This window comes from Haliotis rufescens, unplaced genomic scaffold (assembly GCF_023055435.1).
Source record: "Haliotis rufescens isolate VD_foot unplaced genomic scaffold, xgHalRufe1.0.p SCAF_44, whole genome shotgun sequence".
Lineage (NCBI taxonomy): Eukaryota > Metazoa > Mollusca > Gastropoda > Lepetellida > Haliotidae > Haliotis > Haliotis rufescens.
The window spans coordinates 3,398,249-3,416,084 of record NW_025964157.1 but is presented as its reverse complement, the minus strand read 5'-3'; positions in this window follow the sequence as shown (position 1 = coordinate 3,416,084).

Below are 17,836 nucleotides of genomic sequence, written 5' to 3'. Positions count from 1 at the left end.
AGAGCTTTTTAATATTTGGTTTATAAGTTTTTGGCGGTTTTTAGTGTTTTTGTTTTGGAGGGCCTGTAAACCGCTGAGGGAATCTGTGAGGATTAGGATATTTTGGTGTTTTTTAGTTTGTTGGTTATGGAGAGCTGAGGCCATGCCCATTAGCTCTGCTGTGAAGATAGATTGATTGTTTGGGAGTCGAAAGGATTGTGTGCTTTTAGTAGGTTGTGCGATGTGGATTCCGAAACCTGTGTGGTTGGATATCGGATCAGAGGATCCGTCTGTGTAGATGTTGCACCAATTCGGCCAATTTTCGTTTATGTATGCTAGGGAGGTAGTTTTAGCTATGTTTGGGTCGGTTTGTTTGTTGATTGTATTGGCTAGTGATATATCTATTTTGGGAGTTTGGAGCGTTGGTGTGAAGATTTTTGATGGTTTGCAGTTTAACTTTAGGTTGGTAATTTTGTGTTCTTTTAGATAGTTATTTATTCGTTGAGATATTGGTGAGAGTAGTGGGTGTTTCCTAGTTAGAGCTTGATTTGGGGGTCGGATGTTTTGGTTTATTAAGTTATTGATTAGGGGGTTGGATTGGGACGCGGCCCAGAAGTTTAAGGTGAGGTGTTCCCTTCGGAGATTTAGTGGCATTTCTCCTGTAAGGGCCTGAAGTGAAGTGAGGGAAGTGCCATATTGGGTACGAGTGACCAGTCTAAGGGCTTGACATTGTATTGAGTCTAGTTTTTGGGAGAGAGTTTGGTTTAAGGTGTTGTAGATTGCACAGCCGTAGCCTAGTTTAGATCTAATTAGTGAGATATAGAGTGAGAGGAGAGTTTCTTTACAGGCCCCCAAGTTGGAGCTCATGAGGCATTTTAATGTGTTTAAGTCTTTGTTGCATTTAGTGGTTAGGTGATTAACATGAGCCCCCAATGTGAGGTGTTCATCGAAGATTAGCCCTAGGAATTTAGTTTGTTTTTGGAATTTTATTGGTTTGTTCTTTAGCTGGAGGGTTGGAGTAGCAGGTTTCATATTTTTATGTTTGAAAACTATTCCTGTTGTTTTTTCCGAGTTTAGGGAGAAGCCCCATTTATCAGCCCAGTGTTGTATTTGGTAAAAGGACTTTTAGAGTAGAGTTTGGGACATATTGATACTTTTAGTGCGGATCCAGATGGCTCCGTTATCCGCGAATTTGGATGTGTTTATTTTAGGGGATAGGCCCGCGAATAAGTCGTTTATCATTATGTTGAAGAGAATGGGGCTTAGGATACTGCCTTGGGGGGTGCCATTTTCTAAGGGACACTGGTCCGATAGTGTTTGGTCTATTCCTACTGTTATTTTACGATCGTTTAGAAAGTCCTGGATATAGTTTAGTATTTGTCCTTTTAATCCTTTTTTCTTGAGTTTTTGTATTAGCCCGTTGTGCCAAACCATGTCGAATGCTTTTAAGAAGTCTAGAAAGATGCCTGTTGTATATTGTTTGTTTAGCTGACCTGTTTTAATAACCTGCTCTAGTCGGGCGAGGTTATCTAAGGTTGAGCGGCCAGGAGTGAAACCACTTTGGTCTTGATTTATGATGTTATTTTGAGTAAGGTAGTGTTGTAATCTGTTTTTGGCCATAGATTCCATTACTTTACATAAGTTTGAGGTTAAGGAAATTGGTCTGTACGAGTTAGCCTGATTAGTTGGTTTACCGGGTTTAGGTATCGGGATGACTAGTGCCTGTTTCCAGGGAGTAGGTGCCTGTCCGTTTTGATAGATAATGTTATAGAGATTAAGTAGTGCCTGGAGTAGTTTAGGGGGGAGCTTTTTGATTATTTGGTATGATGTTAGGTCTAGTCCTTGGGCTGTGCCCTTTTTCCTATTTTGAAGTACGTGAGTTAGTTCTTCCATTGAGTAGGGTTGGTTAATTTCAAGGTTATTGTTGTTTGGTTCTCTGCTAGGTTGCTCTTCCGTTTAAATCTTGGAATTTTGGGCTGAAGTTTTTATTACTGCTTATGGCCGAGAAGTGGTTTGCAGGATTATTTGCCTTTTGTGTGGAATTTGTTGAATTATGTATATTTGGGGTTTTGGAGTGACGTTTAATGCCTCTAATGGCGTGTATTTTACGCCAGACTGTTCTGGCATCCGTTCGGTTGTTCACTCCCTCACAGAATTTTTTCCAATCTCTAGTTTTAGCTATTTTAACTAAGCTTTGTACTTTGTGGTTTAATTCGTGGGCTCTTTTAATGTGGTTATAGTCTCGTTTGGCTTTATTAAAGGCTGTTTTGCGTTTGCGTCTAGCTTCTTCTATCTCCTCGTTCCACCATGGTAAAGAGGGTTTGCCTATTCTATTTGTTTTATAGTGAATTGAGTTTTTAGCTGCGTTAATTATGTATTCTGTAAGGTTTTGACAGTAGATTTCTGGATCGCTATTTTCTAGTTCCTTTAGGTTAGCTTGGTTGCAGATCTCTTGAATTTTGTCCCAGTAAGCCTGGTTATAGCTAAATTTAGGTTATGAGTTTTCTGTTTGGGTAGGGACGTTGGTATTGCCTATGGTTATGTTTATTGGGAAGTGGTCACTACCTAGTGGGGCGTCGTGAATTTCCCATTTGGTACTTTGTGCAAGATCTGCAGTACTGATGGTTAGGTCGATAGCCGACATTGTTTTATTTCCCTTGTCATATCTAGTGGGATGGTTATTATTTAGCAGTACGAGATTGTTTGTTTCTATCCATTCAGCGATTAATTTGCCTTGACTGTCTAGTTTGTCATTTATTCCCCACGATAGGTGGTGGGCATTAAAATCTCCTAGAATTATTGTGGATTTTGTGCCTATTTGTATTAGTTTGTTTAGGTCCTCGGGTTGGACTTTTTGTTCTGACCAGTGATAGATATTAATGATGTTTATTTTTTGGTTGTTTATTGTGATTTGAATGCCGTTTGCTTCTAGGTTTGGTGTGTTAATTTTAATTTCTTCATAGCTTATATCTTCTCTGATTAGTATGATTAACCCTCCTGCTGCTCTAGTGGTTTTGGTTTTGGTTCGGTCTGTTCTTACTGAGTTGTAGTTTGCCAGGGTAAGTTTAGATTTTTTGGAGAATTTGGTTTCCTGGATGCAAGCAATGTGCGTTCCTTTGTTTAGTTTAAATTTATCTTTAAGTTCATGGCCGTTGGAGTTAAGACCGTTGGCGTTCCACTGGAATATGTTTAGTCCTGTCATTATTTATTTTTTTATTGGTTGGAGATTAAGTTTTTAGGGTTTGGTTTTACTTTGAGGTTACTGATTGTAGGGTAATGATGAAGATTTCGTATGTTTGGGTCGTTAGTTTGAGTTTGTGCGCTACGGAGTATAGGGCTTTAGTGCTGGCGTTTGGGTTTATTTCTTTAAGCATGTATGCTAGAAGGACAGTAATGTTGTGCATTAATTTGTTGTTGTTAGGTGTTTGGGGTTTACGTTTAAAGTTCCTGTTTTTTTTAAGGGCAGAGTGGGTTATTTCGATTATGTCCTCCTCGGGTGTGTATTCGTTTTCTTTGGTGTTGTTTCTTGCGAAAATTACGTGAATAGATAACTGGAAACGTCCGTGTTAGCTCCATGTTAATTGATTTTGAAAACAGTAATCTTGAGTGTGTAGCCTGTCATCAGCGATGACGATTCAGCTGCTAACTGACATCCTACAGAACTATATGGATGGACGTTTAAGCTCATTTCTACTTTCGTTATAACTTGTAACAGCTTGTGTTATAAAGGCAGACCATAATCTGTCTCCCTAGCTCCGTGTTCCACAGTTGAACCAATCAACTCAACTCGAAAGGGTGCCCGGGAATCACACACGGACAAATACGGTGTTAGCGTTGGGCTTCTCAACTTGCGTGATCCCCGTCCACCCTTTCGAGTTGAGTTGATTGGTTTAACTGTGTCATATGGCCCTGTGACGCAGGGGTAGCATAATGCAGATGGCTGTTACAATGAATGCTCGTTCCACCCATGACGAACAGGTCTGGTTGTTGATGAAATATAGTGACAGCTAAACAGACAGATTGTTTATTCATGTCTTTAAATGTAATGTCCAGTTATGTATGACTGTTCAATAATCTCTTACCAACTTTGACTGCAGTAGGTCCGATAGTTTTTCAGACATTGTAGTAAACGTCCGTACCTTAAATTACCTTCAAGACCATATATGGATGTAATCATGGTGGACACCTGCTGGATATGTCAATGTCAAGTCTACTTTCTGTGTTAAAGTCAAGCCTCTGCCCTTGCGTGTATATAGTAAAACATAGGTAACACAATCATGAACTGTCACATAATGTAAAATCTATACGTGTGTATGTGAAATGTCGTCTAAATATGTGACATACCTCTTTTACAACGTGGAGCTCTCTTCTCTGAAGTCGCCTCTCTTCCTGGTTCCTAGAATAATTACAACCCGCTCGTCGCCTGTCGTGTTAAGTACATTACGTGATCTAGTATGTGCAGGTATTGGATTGCCTAAAAGTCGGGCCAAGAAAAGTCGGGCCGGGCCGGGCCAGCGGGTAATACTAAAAACGGATTGCAGAATAATAAAACGAAACGTGCATATCTAGGCAGATCTCAAATGTCCAGAAACGGATAGTTTTGCTCATTTAATTGAGTTTGAATCAAAATGTATCTTCAGCGATGTAATAAACTGATAATTATAGCTACGTACTAGAGTTCATACCGAAAAGTCAGTTTCTTGACTGCGTCTTTACTTTGATGAGAAGGTTTCTCACCGACCTTAGCGTGCAGGGGTGTGATGTCCTGGGCAGGAATTCGAAATGACAGTGTTTTGACTACTCTTCTTTCATTAATTAGTGTTTGGCATACCTAATTAACCTTTACTAATTCATGTTAAACCAACACAGGATGTTTTCTGCAAGTGGATATTCGCGAATGTCATAGGACTGACACGACACGTGTTAATAACACATACTTTACATCTATAGACTAATTATATCATATCTACCCATATAACACTTTAGTGTCTCATATTGCAGTAGCAAACACAATGCTCAAAAGTGAAGCCCTTTTCCCTCTACATTCCCTCTATCAGAAGTGTTTGGCTTGTGTTGGGTCCGACTTGGCCCGGGCGGTCAAAATCAACTTTAGCACACATATGTATCTTCAAATGTGTTAACATCTATAGATTAGTGTTATATCTTCCTATATACCACTTTATAATGTAACGGTACATCGTATTTAAAGAAAACAAGGTGCTCAAAGGGAAGTATTTTTACAATATTTTCTTAAGAAAATCTATGTCAGAAGTGTTCAAGCGGCAAATATGAATATATACAATTTAATATATATGTTTCTGTTATGTCATGGTATGTTGATTCTGAATCTAAAATATTGCTTGATATTGTTTGCCAAACAGTTGTATGCACTGTCCATCGTGATACTTCTACTTAAGTATATAAAAAAGGATGTTTGTTTAGACATGTGTTCATTGTAAACAACGCCGTGTTTTCGTTTGCTGGTTAGCTTTTACAGGTCAAAAGCAAAGTTAATCGCATTACTTTCGTGACGCATTTTAGGCCAGTACACCCCAAGAAGAGGGATAACACAAGTGATGTATTAAGATGACATACAACTTATACATACTTACGTGTATAAACTACTATCAAACAGTGAGGATAACAGGTGTTTGCATAGAGGTGAGCGTATCCTGCACCACCGGTGGAACAAACACACACAAAGGCAAGTTAGTTGTTAAACCTGAAAAACACGGAAACGATTAGCACAAGTCAAAACAGAGAATTTCATCGGACATAACTCCATTCGCTACTTCTGTGGTAGTCACCAATCAACCCATTTATACTTCCAAAAATAGCTTTAACCCTTTTAAAGCTTTTGAGAAATTCAACAGTATGGGTTTGGTCTGACAAAGCAAGAAGCACAAGAGTATTCTTGCAAGTCTAAGGGTCCAACAGGAGCTATTTCTGCGACATGCTATTTCAAAACCCAAAACTCAGAGGGATATATATGAAAAGAAAAATTGAAATAATACAAATATAAATTCCTTCCAGGTGAAGGCTATCTCTTGAAATCAAATTAACAAAGCAGATTTTAAAATAATGACACATCTCTTGGTGTAGAAGTTCATCTCTGTCACCATGCTATGGTATTTCTGGAAAGGAAAGTTAACTTACAAAGTTGTAATATACGTGAAAGGCTTAATGTTGCTGATTAAGCGCAAATTTAAAAAAAATAATTATAAACTCTAACTGACTGCTCAGTAACATTCATGTAATATTAGTAATATTCAAATAAGTGTACTTGTTCTAGGTGTGGGTAACGTGGATACATATATATATATATAAGCGTATAGAAGAAACGTCAACAAACTTGTAACTATGTATAAAATAATAAATAAGCCATGTCCTTCATATGTAACTGATCTTATACCACCAGCTGTGTCACAGAAGGTCAGTTATAATCTCAGAAACCGCCATGATTTTGTAGTTCCATGTGCACGGACAACTACGTTTAAAAGGTCTTATATTATAGATACATTAGGCCAATGGAATAATCTATCATCAGGAATCAGGGATAGTCCGTCAATATCTTATTTTAAAGCTGTCGCATCTAAGCAGCCTACGTCACCACCTATGCACTATAATTGCGGTTCTACAAAATCAACTTTAGCACACATATGTATCTTCAAATGTGTTAACATCTATAGATTAGTGTTATATCTTCCTATATACCACTTTATAATGTCACGGTACATCGTATTTAAAGAAAACAAGGTGCTCAAAGGGAAGTATTTTTACAATATTTTCTTAAGAAAATCTATGTCAGAAGTGTTCGGTCCGATTTAGCCCGGGCTGTCAAAATCATCTTAAACCTCACAGATAATGTCACAGTTTATCGCATTTAAAGAAAACCATGAGTTCAAAGTGTAGCCCTTTTTCCTCTCCATTCTCAACATGACTAGTATTATATCTACCTACATAATACTTAATAATGTCGCACGATAACTCAAAGAAAAGTGGTCTGTTAAAGTCGAGCACTTTCACTGTATCTTCTCAAGAAAAATTCACCAAATGTGTTGGACTGACTGACTGACTGATATAGGAGATTTAATGTGCGCTTTCCGACTGTAGCGTATTTCGCACACGGGCCTGTCCGGACCATTTAGTGTATTCCGAAAAGGATGAAAGTGGTGTGTGCAACCCAAGAGGGGGATTTTAGGGGTTGCTTATATTTAATTTTTGAAATTTTTAAATTTGGAATAAATGCCGAGGTGGGTGGAGGAGGGAACTAAGGGAGTGTTGGAGTGAAGTATACTCTTTAAAGTGAAGCCCTTTTTTCATGGTATGTGACTGGTCGGAAAATCCCTTGCTTGGCCTGGCCAGGCCGTGTGCGAAATACGCATCAGCCGGAAAGCGCACGTTAAATTTCCAAAGTAAGTAAGTAAGTAAGCAACTTTGTTTTACAGTCGTGATGTTTAAGACATCGATCCGACAGGTTGAATGATACGCAGGATGCAAAAGGAGGTAAGCGCAAGTACGGTACAGAAACTGAAGTAAGTTGGGCTCTCTTAGTTTTCTGTATGCTTACACATCATCACGTCATACTGGATTTAATTTAGTTTCTTATTCTAATACTGCTAATCTTTGTCAGTGGCCAGTGAAAGTATCACAAGGGAAAATTCCAATATATACAAAATATACAATTTGTATATATGGTATATCCAAAAATATACAATTTTGTATATATGGTATATCCAAAAATATACAATTTTGTATATATGGATAGATTTTACCACTGCTTTACTCAGTTCCTTTTTACTGGATTCTCACAATATGTGGTTGATATTGAACATATTACTAATAATACCGGACAGTATTATTGCATGTGACAAATATACTTTAAAACTTTGTTCATTATGACAACTATATTTTGAGTGTTATAAAATAATTGGCATTTATTCATGTTGACAGCATTTTACATAATAAAGAAATAGAAGATTTCAGCAGACTTTTGTAACTGTTAGATATATAATACGTCCGCCTACTGTTTACAAATAAGATGATCTATACATACAAGTAGTTCAGAGTAGTTTTAAACAGTGACGGTAAAATAAATTTATCTTGAATAGCGGCAAATATGAATATATACAATTTAATATATATGTTTCTGTTATGTCATGGTATGTTGATTCTGAATCTAAAATATTGCTTGATATTGTTTGCCAAACAGTTGTATGCACTGTCCATCGTGATACTTCTACTTAAGTATATAAAAAAGGATGTTTGTTTAGACATGTGTTCATTGTAAACAACGCCGTGTTTTCGTTTGCTGGTTAGCTTTTACAGGTCAAAAGCAAAGTTAATCGCATTACTTTCGTGACGCATTTTAGGCCAGTACACCCCAAGAAGAGGGATAACACAAGTGATGTATTAAGATGACATACAACTTATACATACTTACGTGTATAAACTACTATCAAACAGTGAGGATAACAGGTGTTTGCATAGAGGTGAGCGTATCCTGCACCACCGGTGGAACAAACACACACAAAGGCAAGTTAGTTGTTAAACCTGAAAAACACGGAAACGATTAGCACAAGTCAAAACAGAGAATTTCATCGGACATAACTCCATTCGCTACTTCTGTGGTAGTCACCAATCAACCCATTTATACTTCCAAAAATAGCTTTAACCCTTTTAAAGCTTTTGAGAAATTCAACAGTATGGGTTTGGTCTGACAAAGCAAGAAGCACAAGAGTATTCTTGCAAGTCTAAGGGTCCAACAGGAGCTATTTCTGCGACATGCTATTTCAAAACCCAAAACTCAGAGGGATATATATGAAAAGAAAAATTGAAATAATACAAATATAAATTCCTTCCAGGTGAAGGCTATCTCTTGAAATCAAATTAACAAAGCAGATTTTAAAATAATGACACATCTCTTGGTGTAGAAGTTCATCTCTGTCACCATGCTATGGTATTTCTGGAAAGGAAAGTTAACTTACAAAGTTGTAATATACGTGAAAGGCTTAATGTTGCTGATTAAGCGCAAATTTAAAAAAAATAATTATAAACTCTAACTGACTGCTCAGTAACATTCATGTAATATTAGTAATATTCAAATAAGTGTACTTGTTCTAGGTGTGGGTAACGTGGATACATATATATATATATAAGCGTATAGAAGAAACGTCAACAAACTTGTAACTATGTATAAAATAATAAATAAGCCATGTCCTTCATATGTAACTGATCTTATACCACCAGCTGTGTCACAGAAGGTCAGTTATAATCTCAGAAACCGCCATGATTTTGTAGTTCCATGTGCACGGACAACTACGTTTAAAAGGTCTTATATTATAGATACATTAGGCCAATGGAATAATCTATCATCAGGAATCAGGGATAGTCCGTCAATATCTTATTTTAAAGCTGTCGCATCTAAGCAGCCTACGTCACCACCTATGCACTATAATTGCGGTTCTACAAACATATTGCACATTAGATTGAGACACAATTGTAGCACACTAAATTCCAACCTGTTTCGTGTTAATTATCTGATACTATTTCCTGTAAATGCGGAGCTCCTTGTGAAAATTCATTCTATTTCTTCTTCCAATGTACCTTATATGATGATATTAGGGAGACATTACTGACAGCTATCGATAATCTTGGAGGACAAAAAACTCTAAATAGTATTCTTTTTTGTGATCCAAACTTAGATGTTTTCCTGAATACAAAAATATTCTTGTCTGTACACAAATTTATAGAAACGACTAAGAGATTAAGTAGCTAGCATATTATTGTTTCCAAACTGTTAATCATTAATATTGTTAAATATATATACAACACTAAAATGTATAATATTAGCATATGTATGAGATGCACACTGTCTTCACTTTCCAGCACATTGTACATATCCTTCATATGAGCACTGTATATAAATTTATATTGTGCACTATGTTTCCACAATGTGATGCTTCAACTGTCAATTTTTAATTTTCATTATGCAATATTATGTATAACTGTATATAGGGAGAAGGTGGTAATAAGTGCTGCACTTGTGCCCAATCCCTTTGTCTTTTTGGACAATACGATATGTTTAATAATAATAATAAGCAACCAATGTATTATGATCAGGGTCCATTGGTATCCCTTCAGCAAGTGCGAATCAGGTCCTAACACATCTGTTTTGTCATGTATCACGCGCTATACAGTCGAACCTCGCTTATCCGGACAATTGCTTTTTCTAAAAGGATGTCCGGAAGTCCTTCCCCTACCTCAATTCTACCGAGGCATATGTGAAATGAATGGAAAAATATGATTTATAAAGGATCGACCAATTACTAATAAAATACATTGTGCTGTACAGACCTGTGACAGCGCACTGCATTATTGAAACGGCTGAAGAAATGCAAATGTAGCCTAGTTTAGACTATGCACTTGTTTTGTGTACAGATACGACGGTGAGGTTGGGGCAACCTGACTCACATGAGCATTAATAGCCGTGTTAACCTGTAATAGTTGAGAGCCAAGGTTGAAGTCATTCATGTGTGAAAAATGTTGTCGGGGCATCTGTTAACGGCTAAAGAAATGCAAATGTAGCCTAGTTTAGACTATGCACTTGCTTTGTGTACAGATGTGACGGCGAGGTAAGGGCAACCTGACACACACGAACATTAATAGCCATGTTTACCTGTACTTGTAGTTGACTGCCAAAAATGCTGTCGAGGCATCTGTACATCTTCTTTGTCGAATTGCATTATTAAAGTACATCAAGATGAGACATCATATACATTCATATATATTTGTTGAGCACGAAACCTTGAAGTGTAGCCAGGACATTTCCTCGAAACTATGGGCGGCCATGTACCTTCAATATCTTATAAATTATAGGTCAAGGTGTATTCAGTAAACAAAGATCTGAAGGGCTGTATTTCCTTCATCGAACACACTATGCGTTCTTCAGAGTTTGTGACGGATTACGGATACGAACGAACTAGCACTTGTTTGGCAGGTAGGTTTTGTTAAGATTTGTTATCTTGTTCTCTCTCTATCCTCTACTTCCTTAATCACAATTTAAATCCTAAATAGACTTTCGGGCCTAACACTGTGGCAATTTTAGACCCTCTCTTTCTGTATTTACTTGAACTCATTTCCCCTAAGTCATCAATGATGTCAAAGTTGTCTGACATGTTTCTTATGAACAGTTTATGAAGCTAAACAATGTCAAAGTGACTTAAAGCACAAATACGCGAACACTTCTGACATAGAATTTCTTAAGAAAATATTGTAAAAATGCTTGACTTTGAGCACCTTCTTATCTTTAAATACGATGTACCGTGACATTATAAAGTGGTATATAGGTAGATATAACACTAATTTATAGATGTAAACACATTTGAAGATACATTTGTGTGTTTTAAGTTGATATTGACTGCCCTGGCCAAGTCGGACTCAAGACAAGCAGAACACTTCTGATAGAGACTATGTTGAGAATGTAGAGGGAAAAGGGCTTCACTTTGAGCCCCTTGTTTACTTTAAGTATAGCGTTCTGTGACACTATAAAGTGGTATTTAGGTAGATATAATACTAATCTATAGATGTGAATCCATTTGATGATACATCTGTGAAGTTTCAGTTGATTTTGACAGCCCGGGCCAAGTCGGACCGAACACTTCTGACATAGATTTTCTTAAGAAAATATTGTAAAAATGCTTCACTTTGAGCACCTTGTTTTCTTTAAATACGATGTACCGTGACATTATAAAGTGGTATATAGGTAGATATAACAATAATCTAAAGATGTAAACACATTTGAAGATACTTCTGTGTGTTTAAAGTTGATATTGACTGCCCGGGCCAAGTCGGACCCAACACAAGCCAAACACTTCTGATAGAGACTATGTTGAGAATGTAGAGGGAAAAAGGCTTCACTTTTAGCCCCTTGTTTTCTTTAAATACGATGTACCGTGACATTATGAAGTAGTATATAGGTAGATATAACAATAATCTAAAGATGTAAACACATTTGAAGATACTTCTGTGTGTTTAAAGTTGATATTGACTGCCCTGGCCAAGTCGGACCCAACACAAGCCAAACACTTCTGATAGAGACAATGTTGAGAATGTAGAGGGAAAAGGGCTTCACTTTGAGCCCCTTGTTTTCTTTAAGTACAGCAATCTGAGACACTATAAAGTGGTATTTAGGTAGATATAATACTAATCTAAAGATGTGAATCCATTTGATGATACATCTGTGAGGTTTCAGTTGATTTTGACTGCCCGGGGCAAGTCGGACCCAACACAAGCAGAACACTTCTGATAGAGACTATGTTGAGAATGTAGCGGGAAAAGGGCTTCACTTTGAGCCCCTTGTTTACTTTAAGTATAGCGATCTGAGACACTATAAAGTGGTATTTAGGTAGATATAATACTAATCTAAAGATGTGAATCCATTTGATGATACATCTGTGAAGTTTAAAGTGATTTTGACTGCCCAGGCCAAGTCGGACTGAACACTTCTGACATAGATTTTCTTAAGAAAATATTGTAAAAATGTTTCACTTTGAGCACCTTGTTTTCTTTAAAAACGATGGACTGTGACATAATAAAGTGGTAGTTAGGTAGATATGATACAAATCTAAACATATGAATCCATTTGATAATACACTGTGAGGTTAAAGTTGATTTTGACAGCACGGGCCAAGTCGGACCGGCCCGACTTTTAGGCAATGCCTACAGGTATGTACTTGTATCACATTAGAAGCAACTATCGGAGGCAGTTTGGCAGAGTATAGGTTTTAACAGGGAATATATATATGTCTTATATATTCCTTGAGTTGAATTAGTTAAATATATATATAGATAAATATTCACATCGTTGCCCTAAGTATAACACCAGCTGGGCTATTATTACTATGGCAAACAGCACGGAGTCATGTGCAGGTCAGTGGGTTATCTCCCCAAACCCCTACATCCCATATCCCCTACAACCCAGTTCCCCTACAATAAGTTAAAACAACACACGGCATTTACCTGTCTGGTATTATGAACTCACCTGAAGGAGAGATTAAGGTCTGAAGTAGAGGTAGTAATATGAAAGGGGTAGAGCTTTAGGGGATAAGGGGACTTAAAGGAAAGTTTAAAAAAGAAAAGAATTAATGGTAGTGTAATGAAAGATGTCTGTATGACGAGAAGACAATTTTTAGAAATTACAAAAATAACAATAGGAAGAAACAATTATTACACTTGTTTCTTCCATTACAGCCAGGCGATATGGAGGAAGGTCCAGGATCTGGGACTAGCTGTCGCGTATCGAGAAGATCCTGAAGTCTGCAAGTGGATAAGAAGAGCAGCTGGCCTACCCCTACTCCCCCAGAACAAGATGCAGGACACGTGGGTTGACGCAATGGACAACACACCAGATGTACCAAGAGCTATCGCCTTCAACGACTACATCGTCACTACCTTGGTCGACCACGGAGCACGATTCCCCCTACCACTGTGGAACCATCACGGTACAACAGGTCCCAGGACGAAATACAACCTGGAAGGCTTTCATAACCGACTCAACCGAGGTCTCCCTCACCGACATCCCAACATCTACCGATTTGTGTAGGTAGTCGGGAAGGTGGAACAGGCAGAACGAGCTAAGATTCTACAGCTCGACTTTGGAGCAGCTCCAAGAGGCAGGAAGAGAGTGTATAGAGAGGTGGAGAAGCGTCTCTGCCGCCCGAAGGACGAGTTGAATAGAGAGGTGAAATCCCCAATGCAGTTTTTAGATGCGGTTGGCCATCTACTCAGGCTGGGATAAAGAGTGCACTGAACATTTGAGATGAAATTTATCATAATTTTGAAAAATGAACATTTTATTATAATGTATTATGAATTATGAAAAATGAACATTTTATTATAATGTATTATGAATTATGAATAATTTCGTAATCGTAATTAAATATTTATCTCAATCTATTCGTGTTTCTTGGGTTGTTCCATTGTATGAAATAGGTAACAGACTAGGGATTAGCAGTACCATGGACCGTGAACTTTGTTGTCTTAAGCTGTAGGGGAAATGGGATGTAGGGGTTTTGGGAGGTTACCGGTCAGTGGTTCCTAATTAGTGCCAGAGAATGGCCGGTTGGCCACTGAAGCTTGACATTGTGGATGAGGTGCGGAATACTGCAGGCTGACCATGTATGTAACGTAACACGATACATGACAGTCTGACAGTGAGGGTTAAAGGTAGTACGCTTTCTGTGAGTGGGACTTGACCCTCGGACAGCGGCTCTGACGCCTCTGATATGCCTGGCCATGTCTGTCCCTTCACCACAATCGTAATCATACAGATGCTGTAACTATCATATCACAAATAAAGTGCTGTGGACCCACGGATGGACTTCTGTGTTTGCAGGACAGATATCCCAAACGTAACAGCCCGGGATACAACTTTGTACGACTCTCTTCAGATCTGTACAATCAAGCCAACACTCCAGGATGCAAGAGATTCTTTCTCAGTTTGACCATTAGGCATTTATCTGAAATAATGTGTGCAATCTCTTTTGTTATTTCAATCAAACGTGAACTGATACAAGGTGTAGTTTTCGAGAGAATGTATTGTAACACAGGGAGGAGTTGTCCCCCTTAGACCATAATATTGCATATTGAGCTTGGTTGCCGCTCATGACCCTTAGGAGTTTTTTTCCGTTTTAGGGCGGTGGGGTAGTCTAGAGATAAAAGCGTTCGCTCGTCAAGTCAAGATTCCCAACATGGGTATAATGTGTGACGCTTATTTACAGACCGCCGTCATATAACTGGAATATTGCCGAGTGCGGCATTAAACAACAAACAAACAAAAACAATTTCTGGTGTCCCCCTCCGTGATATTGATGGAATATTACAAAAAGCAGTGTAAAACCATACTCACTCAATATCCGTTGTTTTTTTAGAATAGGTGTTCAGAAACCCATGCTTGCCGTAGGCGACTAACGGGATCGGGTGGTCAGGCTCGCTGACTTTGTTGATGCATGTCATCGTATCCACATTGCGTGGATCGATGCTCATAATGTCAATCACTGGATTGTCTGTTCCAGACTCCATTATTTACAGACCGCCGTCATATAGCTGGAATAATGCCGAGTGCGGCGTTAAACAAAAAACAAACAAACAATATCCATTTTACAAGTAGTATGGCCGCGGAATATGAGAAGGACTCTAAGGTGTCAGGGGAGCTGAAACAAAATCAGAGAGAAGGCGGCAGGGACAAAGATGCCTGAAATCATGGATGCGTTGAGGAAGAGTGCGATTGATGATGAAAAACGCCGCCCAAATTGGCTCACCATCTCCGTGTGTGTTGACTTGTGCTGTCCAAGGTAAGGCAAACGTTAGAAAGCTGAAAATTATGAGTGGATAGAATCGTTAGCACAAGACCTGGAGGCGAAGTTTCTCGATTCCGGGGATGGTATAAACTTGACCTTGGTAGTTCAAAAGGGGACGGTGATAACTTCACATCAGAGATGTGGACATACGCCAGTAGAGGCGTCTTGAAAGATGATTACTGACAAAGGAGGGGATATATCTGGGATACTTGACTGTCTGAAATACATGCTAGATGTCAGTCACCTTGCATAGAAATACGTATGGGGAGATATACTGGCCTATGACAGGAGTACAGAGAAACTAAGAATCATAGGTCGGCATGTTTAAACCGGAAGCAAACAGAACTGCAGATAAAGGAAGAATTAATGTTAGGGAATTATGGGATTGCCACACCTAAACCTAGAGTTGCTAGTGTGTTTGTTGCTATCCCGAAGACTGACAGCAAGATAAGACTTATCCACGATAAGTGTTTCCGCGGGAAAAGATGTGGACATACGCCAGTGTAGGCGTCTTGAAAGATGATTACTGACAAAGGAGGGGATATATCTGGGATACTTGACTGTCTGAAATACATGCTAGATGTCAGTCACCTTGCATAAAAATACGTATGGGGAGATATGGGAAAAGATATGAATTATTACATGGTAAAGTGTGAGTGCTCATACTTGGACTTAAGGGACGGTAAAAAGTGGATCACCAAGGTAGTTTCCTCGCAAAGGTTGACCTCAAGGGTGGTTCAGATCAATACGACTGCACCCAAGTAACCATGATCAGAGTTGTGCTGTACTACCTATACTTGTAGCATAAAAAGCTACCTTTTGCTGCAGCAAAAAGCCCTGAGATATTTCAAACCTTCAGTTCGGCAGTGTGTTGCCTAACGAAAGTGCGGTATAACGTGAGGGTTTATAGCCCACATAGAGACTGATTGTGTACAGTTCAGCGGAAGAATGTGCAGGAGCTCTGGCTAAGTTGATATCTGTGTTGCAGATGATGTCTTGCGGACTTGAGGGACACTAAAAGTTGATCACCCAAGGCAGTTTCCTCGCAAAGGTTGACCTCATGAGTGCGTACTGATCTTTATTACTTGCCAGATCACCCGTTGAAGAGATCGCTGGTTTAATAAACATACAGCTGTATCACACATTGTGTAAGACCAAAGTACTGTGTTAATGTACTGGGGAATAAGTTTCACAAACAAATATTGAAATCTCTCAACATCCCAGGGCTTATTCAACGATAACGAATCAAGTCAGCGAGCCTGACCACCCGATCCCATTAGTCGTCTCTTTCATACCCATTGGAATATGATAACATACCCATAGTGATATTATAACATACCATAGGAAAGAAGTCCATCTATAAAAGGTACCATACACCTAATATTAACAGGAATCTAATCCTTCGGCAGAGAAGCTCCACATGCTTCCATTGCCAATAGCTTGCGTTTGCTACACATTTGAATATAACAACGATATACATTACTTCTCCTGAATCTAACATCTTGTATCTGCCGCCCGGTAAACCCTATTTCAAACACCCAACTAACTCCCCCCTTTCTGAAAGTATGACCCGTCAATACGTCACTCACGTCCCTTTCCTGTAAAATATGATTTACAACTCCAATACAAATGTCATAAGACAAGGCGCTATGTTGCTTATCACACACTAGTTACACACACGTGTTACAGTAACAAGGTCCGCATGACGCCTTATCCCAGTTGAGTAGATAGATGTTCATGATGTCAATCACTGGACTGTCTGGTCCAGACTCGATTAATTACAAACCACCCTCATATAGCTGGAAATTATCAGTGCGGCGTTAAACAGCAAACTCAAAACACACTTTATTTGTTGGATGTTTTGTTATATCATCAAATCTTCATCCTCAGCAAAATTGTAGTTGTACAATGGATAATGCCATCAAGTCATTTTGCATATGAGCATGTCCGTGTTGTGTTTTCCGTATTACAGCTAAAGAAAGGGCAACACCCTATTTGTGCCACAATATGCCAACACCCAAGTCAGACTAAAACAATCCATGTACCCCACTTAGTTCACAGAGTGAAAATATAACTGTTATTAATTCGGACCAAGTACGATAAATGTTTTTACATGTCTGTGATGTCACGTGTACGTAGCCTCTTAGTGCTGAGGTAGGTGTGTAGAGAGAAAGCAGGATTCAGAAGCTGAAGATATTGCACTGCTTTGTTCTTCAAACCAGCTAGGATAATTCAGTGTTTCTGAAGCAATGTTTTACAAGTGACTTGACGAGAGTTTCCTTGGGTGTAAACAATGATGTACAGAATGTTTGTCTGTGAATGACAGATGTATGTTACACGACTCACTCTGTCCACACCCGGTCACATGACACATTGAGACTTGAACAATACACTGGGGGTCGTATACAGAAATATATACATAGGGGCTTAGTTGAAACCAAAGGGAAACGGCTTTCTGGTCATTGGTTAGATATTTATATGTATTAGCCATGTGTGGG